Raw genomic sequence first — 10,151 nt, 5'->3', positions numbered from 1 at the left:
TATTGTCTCTATTTTTAGAAATGAGAAAATGGCTGCCCAGAGAGGTTAAGTAACTTGCCCAAGTCACAACAGCTGGTAGGTGGCAGAGCCAAGAGTCAACGCTGGTCTACCTCCTCATATCTTAACCACGACTCTGTGTGATTACCTAACGCCATTGTTTTGAACTTTAGTAAAACATATTTTTAAACTTCATTTACAGATAGGCGGTAGGTAAGAAGAGAAACAAGTCATCTAAGCCGACCAGTACTCCAAGACTTCTTGAAGAACACACACGCATATGCACGCGCGTGCGCACACACACACACACACACATTTATTGACATACATACATACACATACGATATGGACACACCCATAAAGTGCATGCATACACAACATTCCAAAGTCAATTACTTCCTAAATTAACCTCTGTTATCTGGGTCTCTGGGGAAGTTAAGTCATTTGCCCAATTATGATGAACCGCCAAAGCCATCTTGTACATTCCCAGGAAGTACATGGATGTAGTCCTCAGATTACTTCTTAAAAAGTCAACTGGAACATTCTACTACCATTTCTTCGAGAAGCTCGGGGAAGGGTTAGTGGTTGGAAGGTTGAAATGTCAAATATTCATCCCTCGGCAATAGAGGACTCCTCAAAACACCGATTCCCAGTGCCCTGCTTCTTCTCGGAAATGCAGAGTCACCTACTCTGATAATTCAGTCAGAACATCAGGAGGAAAAAGACTCCTGTCGAGTGGTGCTGTGATGCAGGGAAATGTGAGGAAACTCACTTTGTCCTCCAATAGTCCTGAGTTCTAAGCCTGTTTCCAGCCCTTCCTGGCTACGTGATTCCAAAGAGGTGACTGGGGTCCCCTATAAACAAAACAAAGATAATATAATACCTACTTCTGAACTATCACGAGGGTTATAAAGATCCCTTAAATAAAGTGTCAAGCACACAGCTGATGTTGATGGAGGGCAAAGTTCAGAGTCTCGACCTTTCCCCTACAAAGTAGACAGTCACTAACTTCCAACCAATAGAATCTATAATTACTATCTCTGGCCACCATGGGAAGGAGTTTAAAAGGGGCGGCGGGGGGGGGGGGGGGCGGGGAAGAAAGCAGTCAGATGTTTTCACGCAGAAAGGCAGGCCCAGGCATCATTACCACGTTGCTAGGTAGTGTTAAGCCACCCACCTAGCCCCAGAGTGGGCAGCAATTAATGTAATTAGTGCAGTGATGAGTGTCCTCTGCAACGATAAACAGCTCGGTCCTGCAGAACTTGACAGACCTGCTGGTCCCATGGGGCTCCTGACCTTGAACGTCCACTTGGGGAGTGGTGTAGTACGGTGTAGTGGAAAGAGACAGGCTTGGAGTCAGATGGAACCAGAAGTAAATCCTGTCTTTGTGTGTCTGAAGGCAAGCTGTGTCCCCTCTCGGAGTCTTCGTCTCCTCATCTATAATATGGGGCTAATAATATTTTCACAGGCTTGTTAGAGTTACCTCTACCATCATCATCATCATCATCATCATCATCATCATCATGGAAAACCCCAAATCAGGCTGGTGTTGACCTGGCAAAAGGTTGCACATAAACATTGCTGGTACCAAAGTCGGAGCAGCCCCGTTGTTCTTCTCTGGCTAAAGTCAGACCAGGCAGCACTGATCTGACTGGCTTTAGGGGAACCATTGGGGTTTGGAATGCAAAGCACATTCATACCTAGAATAAAAAGGGAGAGAAAGTTCCCCTGGATTTGATCATTTAAGATCATGTCATAAATAATTATCACTAGTATTCTCGGCAATACCACCACTTACGTAAAACAAAAGCACACGGCAATCTGGCAGTCAGTCATAAAAGCACAAAACATGCTTATGTCTTCATATGTAGCAATTTCATCTTCAGAATTAATACCCTCACAAAAGAAGTAAAAAAATCCAAAGGTTGTTATGTGTAGGTAAGTGTGGTTCTTTTTTTTTTTCCCTAAAGATTTTATTTATTTGACAGAGAGAGAGAGCACAAGCAGTGGGAGGGGCAGAGGGAGAGGGAGAAGGAGACTCCCTGCTGAGCAAGGAGCCCGATGTGGGGCTCGATCCTGAGACTCCGGGATCATGACCTGAGCGAAAGGCAGACACCCAACCAACTGAGCCAGCCAGGTGCCCCAGTGAGGTTCTTGATAATCATTGAGAATTCGCTAATTTGTCCAACAGTTACTAAGTGCCTACTGCTACCTGGGATAAACCTTGAGTGTGGGGACACACACACACACACACACACACACACACACACACACACTTAGGATTCATTGAAATTAAGGTTCTGAAAAGGTCTATAAAATAGAGTGAATCAAGAGGGAGGGATCTACAGGGAAACTACTAAGCAAAACTGAAGCATAATCCCTGAGACTGACATGGGAGAGACCACGTGGATTCTTGGAAACACACATATGAATTGATGTTAAGCGAAAGAGCCAAAGAAAAACTAGAAATAATCACAGGACTCAGAGAATGTCAAAACCAGGAAGGGCCTCAGAGAGCACCAAGTTCAGCAGTTCTCAACCCTTTCCATGGCGTCTTGGACAGGTGAGACTCACATAGCCTAACAGTCTAGGCAGAGAAAACAATTTATGGGTAAAAATAATAAACATTTCAAGCTGCTAGCTGTCACTCCACTGTTTTCTCTCCCACTAGAGAAAGCTTTCCTGTATCCCTGGGTGTAAGCTGAAGCTATTAAAGGGATAACCTTGAATCCACTCTAATTTGTTTAATAAAATGGAGTTTGGGAGTCAACACTGCAGTGGAGAACCAGATCTGGCCCAGCCCTTCATGCTATTGGTGGAGAAGCTATGGCCCCAAGTGACCCAACTAGCCTGTCATGCTAGCACAGACTTCCTGCTCAATCGGTATTCACTGAATGAGGATTCGTGAATGAATAGGCAAATGAGATGACATGACTAAGGTTACCCAAACTGTATGTGGCTAGTAACACGTACTGTTTGAAACTGAGGGATTGGGAGTGAATGTATCTATTTATTTATTTATTTGTTTGTTTATTTATTTATTCATTCATTCATTCATTCATTCATTCATTTAATGGAACGCTTCACAAATTTGCATGTCATCCTTATGCAGGGGCCAAGTTAATCTTCTCTGTATTGTTCCAATTTTAGTATATGTGTTGCCGAAGCAAGCACTGGGGGTAAATTTGGAATGTGGTACCTAGAAATGCATGTGCATTGTATTTCCTTTCTTTATTTTGCTCAAGTGTAGCCTGGGAAATAAAACAACTGCCCAACAGACATGGCAATGTAGAGGGAGCCACAGTAATAGCCCGAAAAGACGTGGAGTTCTAGAATCTTCAAGATATGGATGATACCAGGAGCGCCTGGGTGGCTCAGTCATTATGCAACCGACTCTTTGGTTTTGGCTCAGATCATGATCACAGGGTCTGGGATCAAGCCCAGTGTCAGGCTCTCTGCTCAGCAGGGAGTCTGCCTGAGGTTCTCTCTCTCTCTCTCTCTCTCTCTCTCTCTGCCCCTCTCCCCCCTACTCTCCAGTGTCCGGTCTCCAGTGCTTAAAAGCCACAACTGAGAGCCCCCATACAGTAGACACTTTAACTGACCAGTGACCTAGTCCAGAGCCCGTAGACAAAGTCCTCAATAGCTGATCACTGGTGACGGCTCTCCCCTGCCTTTTCCTCTTTCCAGAATGCCCTTCCCAAACCACCCTCCTCTCCCAGGGTCGGCATTTCAATCCTTCGTGTTGTAGCCCCTCCTTAGAGAGGCCCTTTTGGATCATCCCCTTTAAGAAGATCCTCCGTTTTATTTCCTTAAAGCCAGAAGTGTATAGAGATCTTCAAGGTCTGTAGCTCCACTGTCTCCTGACTCCCCCGTCAGCTAACATCCAATATTCTGCTAGCTACACGGCAGGGAAAACATAGTTCCAGATCACAGGCGTTCCCACCTGGCTTTTTTCACTCATAAACTTGCTGCTTATTGTGATTTCATATTAATTTATTTATTATCTATATATAGCAACTATAATACTAGTGATTACAGTTGACATTTACTGGGCACTTACTGGGTTAGGGACTCATCGATTCATTTAATATCCATAACAACCCTCTGAAACAGGTTCTGTTGTGAGCCTTAGTTTACAGAGGAGACAGAGTCAGAGAAGGGAACTGGACCAAGTGTATAGAGCGCGTCAAGGACAGAGCCAGACGGCAGAGCCAGATGACTTGGCTCCAGAGGTTAAGTGCTTAACCTCTAGGCGATGTAGAAGCACGATGAGGCAGTTTCCATGTCTTTTTTGCCCACCACTTCCTTCCCAGGGCCTTGTATAATGTATGGTATGGGATAGGTCCTCAATCAGTATTTGTCAAAAGAATGAAAAGTAAGGAGGGAGGGGTAAGGGAGGGAGGGAAGGAGAAGGACTGGGGAGGAAGATTTGCCACCAGCCCCTTCGTGCTTTCCCATAGGTAAAGTAGGGCTGAGACCCACTGAGGAGTGAGTCCCTGCCACACTTGGGAGCACAGAGACGCTGGAGATAGAGCTAAATGAGACAGTGTCCCTGTCCTGGAAGGGTGCCTGCATCCTCGTCTCAACGTGGTCCATTGGTTCCGATGCTCTCAGGAGAGCCTGGGAACCCCCTCAGTGGGTGCAGGGCCCTTCCCTGCCTATGAAAGGGGGTTCAGCTCTAATGCAACCATTCTGCTCCAGGGCCCCTGTGAGGGCCCTCAGAGCACATCAGTGAATAAGACAGAGCCCTCTCTCCAGGAGTCACAAGCTAGTGAGGAAGACAAACCTTGGAACCGAGGAGAGGAGGGGGGTGCGGACAAGTCAGACTTGGATGGGAGGGAAGTCGCTGAATGTATTCTGCCTCCGGGAGTCTCTGCTTGTTCAGCCCATGAAGCCCAGGACTGGGGCAGGCTCTTGGTCGAGAACTGCACCCCTCGCCCTCCACACCAGCACACGTGGCCGCCCTGCTCTACTACACGATACGGTGACACGTGCGACTCGAAGACAAGCTAAGACTGATTACTAGAGGAATGAGAGCCGCCTTCTTTCACACTAATTTTTCCCAGGATCTTAGCATTTTGTTCCACTGAACAAAATACGGAACAGCAGCGGAGCAGAAACTGTCCCGCACAGGGGAATGCGATTGCCTCAGAGATATACAGAACTGGGGGGACTGGGCATTGTGCCCTTTCACCCTCCATCCTCCTGCTGCGCTGTTTGCCTACATCAGCTTTCTTAAAAGAGCTTATTGCATGGTGTGCCCCCATTTTCAAGCACCTGCCCTCAGCGCCATAACTCGGCAGCCTCCTCTCTCCCTTATGCCTTCCATCAAGCAACCTTCCCCAGTTTGAAGGTCAAGTCCTGTATTTGCTACAGTGTGTGTGCGTGTGTGTATTTATTTATTTCGTCAAAATTTAACAGGTCTTTTTAGCTCTATTACTTCTATTAGGATACTGAGAGTTTTATCTTAGCGTTGTGGTTACGATACAGCACAGGTTTTCTGTGGTCTGCCTCAACCTTATTTTTGCAAAAAGCCCTATTATTTTTTTAAGGTACAACTCCACAGAACACCAAGCTTTCCAGGAACTTCCATGTCGCATTGTAGCAGAAATGCCTGTAGCGGGGGGGGGGGGGGGTGGCAATTACCACCCTCATTTTCAGATAAGGGAACTGAGGTGCAGAGATGTTTAGTGACTCATCTCAAGGCAATGAAACAGTACTCGAATCCAAGTCTTCAAGTCCATTTACCCAGTTTTCACTGTACCCACAACACTTAGCACATTTCCTAGTGACACGGTAAGCAACTGATCAGTAAGTTATTCAGGGAATGATTAATTCTGCTAACAGATCATTCATTTATCCAACAATAGAGTCCATGAATGCCATTTGGGGGAAAAATGAGGGAAAGAAGGTAGCTAAGTTTTTTGAACTCCTACTATGAGCCAGGGATGACTTTTGATGCTCTTTGAACACACACACACACACACACACACACACACACACACACACACTATGAGATAGCTGTTGTCATTCCATTTTATAGACAAGAAACTGATGTTCAACAGTTTAAGGAAATTGCCCAAGATCACACTACTGGGAAAGGAATGCATTGAGATTTGAACCCAAGTCTTCCTGATTCCAAAGCCCATACTTTTCCACTATATCAGTGGAGAACACCTACCTCCTGTAGAATCTGAGAATAGTTTCAGTAGTACAAGGACAAATCTATTTATTTGAATGACTATGTATTTATTTTTACAGTGGTCTAAATGTTTATGGCAAGTAATATTTGTTATCAACTTAAAATTATAAGACATCATCTCCCATAAAAATATTTTTAGGTTTTAAGAAAGTAAATCTCTTTCAAGAAACATATTAAGAAAATTAATTTTAGATCTGTAAGCAGACATAGCAAAATGGAAAAAGTGGTGAGTAAATCACTGAAACTTGAGGAACACAACTCTTAATCCTTACAAAACCCTGGATAATACATTTTTTTTATGCAGTCAATTCCCATGAGCTAGATCAGGAGATATTGTCTAAATTAGCTCAAATAGAAAGGAAATTAAAATAGGCGTGAATCCCTGGCCAGTGTCTTCAGGAATTTAACATGGCACTCTTTATTTTAGTGTCTGTGCCAATTGGTGTTTTCTTCGCAGGACTCAGAGGTAGTTGGTCTAAGAAGTGCTTGGGTTCTCACAAGACAGAGGAAGCAATAGAGAAAGAAGACTATATGTATTATTAACATATAATGTATTATTTGTTTCAGGGGTACGGGTCTGTGATTCATCAGTCTTACACAATACACAGCGCTCACCACAACACATACCCTCCCCAATGTCCATTGACAATATATATTTTAAAGAGAGTAATGGAAGTTTCAGGGCCTAGTGAATATTCCCAAATGATCCATGCCCTTGATGTTTGTGTTAGGCGGAGAGAAAAGTAAAAGGCCCGGGGCCCACTCTAGACACCTGGGTTTCAATCCCATCTTAGCCACTAATTTAATGTGTCACTCAGGTAAGTGACAGCTGGGAGGTTCACTGTCCCCACTGGCTAAATGAAGGAATTTTGATTTCCATAACCACTTTCCAGCAATGTGAGACACACCCAATCAAGAATAACTATAATTGGCAAAAGCAGCTGTCCATGTAAGTTAGAAGGCACCTGCCTATCACGGGCAGCACAGCCCTTCCTGCTCTAAGAATCTGTGATTTCATGATTTAAGCTCCTTGTGCTGCAGATGGCCACACAATTAGCAGGGATGCATAGAGAGGGCCATTAAAGTCTCTGAATTATGCTTAGAATGTCACACCACAGGCCGCGTAAGCCAAGCTGGTGTAAACGCCTACCTGCCCTTCTAGGCAATGAGTACCCTGGTTAATTAAACATCCATGTTACTATCACTAAGCTCATTATAATTGTAAATATGGAGTTTGTATTTTTAAGAAATGCTTAATGCAACTTTGTAATATACTGAACACAATTTAAACTATCCTGTCTAAGTATTCTCTTTTCCTCACTTTAGTGTTATTTTTGTAACTAACCAAGTGGATTGTGGTAGATGACTATACAGCAAACATTCACTATCTCCTTCCATACCCTCCAGGACCTCCCAGCTTCACTTATATTGGACTTGGCCATGGGGCTTGCTTCAGCTAATAGAACATGGGCAAAAATGACAGTATAACCATTTCAAGCCTCGGTCTTAAAAAGCTTCCCACGTTTCCATTTGCCCCAACCTCTGCCATGAGAAGAACAGATCCCTGGTAGACACTGCCTCTCTAGGATGTGTTCCAGAATGAGATACATCAAGCGGACCTGCATTGGACCCTCAATCCTATTTCTTCAGGGTGCACAGGAACACACATGATATGGCACTGAAGTCAGCAGTTCCAGGAAAAGCCAGCATCACTATTCCAAAGACTGCAGGGGAGCCCAGTGCGGTGGAGAGAAGAGACCACCCACCGGGAACTTAGGAAGTATAAGCCACCTCAACTAACCTGAAGACCCATAGCAGGAAAAGTAATACTTAACCTTAGATAGCACTCTGATTTTGTGGTGGTTTGTTTCATGACAAAAGCTGATTAGTCCACCTATCGTGACCAGGACAAATATAACAGAAATCATATGCTTTTAAAAGATGGGATATCTCTATCCCACTCCCAGTGAAAGTAGCTGACAATCACCATTTGATAGGTAACTTTCAACTCCTTTCTCTGGATTCTCCAAGGATTAAATGAGCAAATGCCTGTAAAAAGCAGCACAGTGATGGGTCTATGATGTAGCCGCTCATTAAACGTTAGCTGTTCTTATTATATTCTCGTGCAAACAAATATCTCAGGTTCAGGACTTTTTTAGTGTATATAAAAATGAGACCATGCTATACACATTACTCTGCAACTTGCTTTCTTCGTGTAACATGGTATCATGGGTTTTTTTTAGGTCAACTCATCTTTTCAAGGGCATTTAACTCACTTTTTAAATTAGCTACATGATATTCCAGGGTTCAAATATACCGTAATATATTTTATCTATTTCCATTTTGTAGATAAAGAAACTGACATTCAGAGAGTCGAGGTGTTTGTCAAAATATTTGCTGCTCCTCCCTGTCAAGTCCTGACCAATCACAGGTGAGTAGAAGTGACAGGTGAGCAAAACTTTAAGAGCTATCTCATGGTGTTACCTCTCTCTTCCCTGTGACACAGGGCAGCAATATTTCAGAAAGGGGGCTGCCACTTCAGCCTGAGTTTCAGAGAAAGAGCTAAGGCCTAAATCATGATGGAAATGTAACATGCACATAAAATAAACTCATTTGTTTGAAGACTCTGAGATTTGGGAGGTGGTTTGTTACCATGGAATAATTTAGAGAATGTTAATACAGTATTTTAAGACTTTCAAGTGTTTGGATGTTCATTGTAAATATTCATCATCCACTGGTTTGGCCAAGCATCAACATGCTTGTCAATCAAGATGTGGGTTGACAGAATAATGGGAAACAATCTCTTCCTTAACTTCATTTTTAAAAATTATCAGTAGCTTTCTCCCCTACTGCCAAATCACTAGGCAAAGAACATGATGGTATCATAGAAAAAACAAGTCTAATGATGCAGTCCAGTAGGTTGAGGACATCCTCTGTATGTGGGAAGGCTCTTAGGTAGGTCAGGATCATGAGAACGTTGACCCATTTTCACCAGGTTGCAAACTACGTACACACAAACACGCAACACGGCACTCATGTCAGCAGTTCCAAGAAAAGCTGTCATCACTACCTAGAAAACTGCAGGGAAGGCAGGTGCAAAAGAGAGAGAGTAGACTGAACAGGACCTTAGGAAAGCTAATCCCAGTCTCCCCGGGTATCAGCTCTGGACCTCCGTCTGCTCAGAGAACTACCGTGAGGATCCAGACAGGGACAGCAGGTGTAGTTACAACTAATAAGAAAAAAACATTTTTTTTTATTTTGTATTACATGTGTAATATATGTTTCTTGTAGAAAGTTTTAAAACAAAAAGAGAAACATAAGGAGGAAAATGGAAATTACCCAAATATCACAACTGTCACTTGATATCTTGATGGTTAATCAGCCATATGTATAAATATATACATATAGAGTACAAGGCCTTCTGTATGCATTTATTAAGTGTGTGCATACATTTATTACAAGTTCCTCCTCTCATGCTCATCTTTTCCATTCTTCCTTTCTAGTTTACCTTTTGGTCCCTCCAAACATGCCCCATAGTCATGCTCCATAGTCAGACCTTTGTTCATGCATTCCCTCATCCTACAATTCTCTTTCTCACTCCACTGACTCCTCTTCTCCTGGCTACTCCTCCAAATCCTTCAGGTTTCAGTTTGTTCATCACCTCCTTAGAGGACAATTCTCTGGCCACTACCTCATCAGATGTCCCTTCTGTGTGAATGCAGAACATCCTGGCATGACATCATCATACTCAACCAGTCTTGTCCCCGTATTGTCCAACTTGGGGGCAGGTACTGTAGATTTTGTTCACCAATGTTTACCAGTGACGGGCCCATGGTAAATACTCAAAAATTGTTGAATAAATGAACAACACAGTTAGCAAAATGTGCTACCTGTATTTCTTCTGAAATCCCCAAGCTACCTGGCATTTCTCAATAAATATCCAGTGAAAGAT

The 10,151-nt window shown here is 43.4% G+C and overlaps 1 non-coding gene across 1 annotated transcript; it reads right to left on the bottom strand.

Moving 5' to 3' along the window:
* Positions 1–3,064: 3,064 nt before the first annotated feature.
* Positions 3,065–3,171, bottom strand: LOC123795443 (U6 spliceosomal RNA). The gene has a single exon (XR_006780492.1). It is a non-coding gene; the product is annotated as a U6 spliceosomal RNA (small nuclear RNA).
* Positions 3,172–10,151: the final 6,980 nt, after the last annotated feature.

The sequence above is a fragment of the Ursus americanus genome, chromosome 12 (assembly GCF_024610735.1).
Source record: "Ursus americanus isolate L20-20 chromosome 12, mUrsAme1.1.p, whole genome shotgun sequence".
NCBI classification, from domain to species: domain Eukaryota; kingdom Metazoa; phylum Chordata; class Mammalia; order Carnivora; family Ursidae; genus Ursus; species Ursus americanus.
This window is presented reverse-complemented; position numbering and strand designations above follow the sequence as displayed.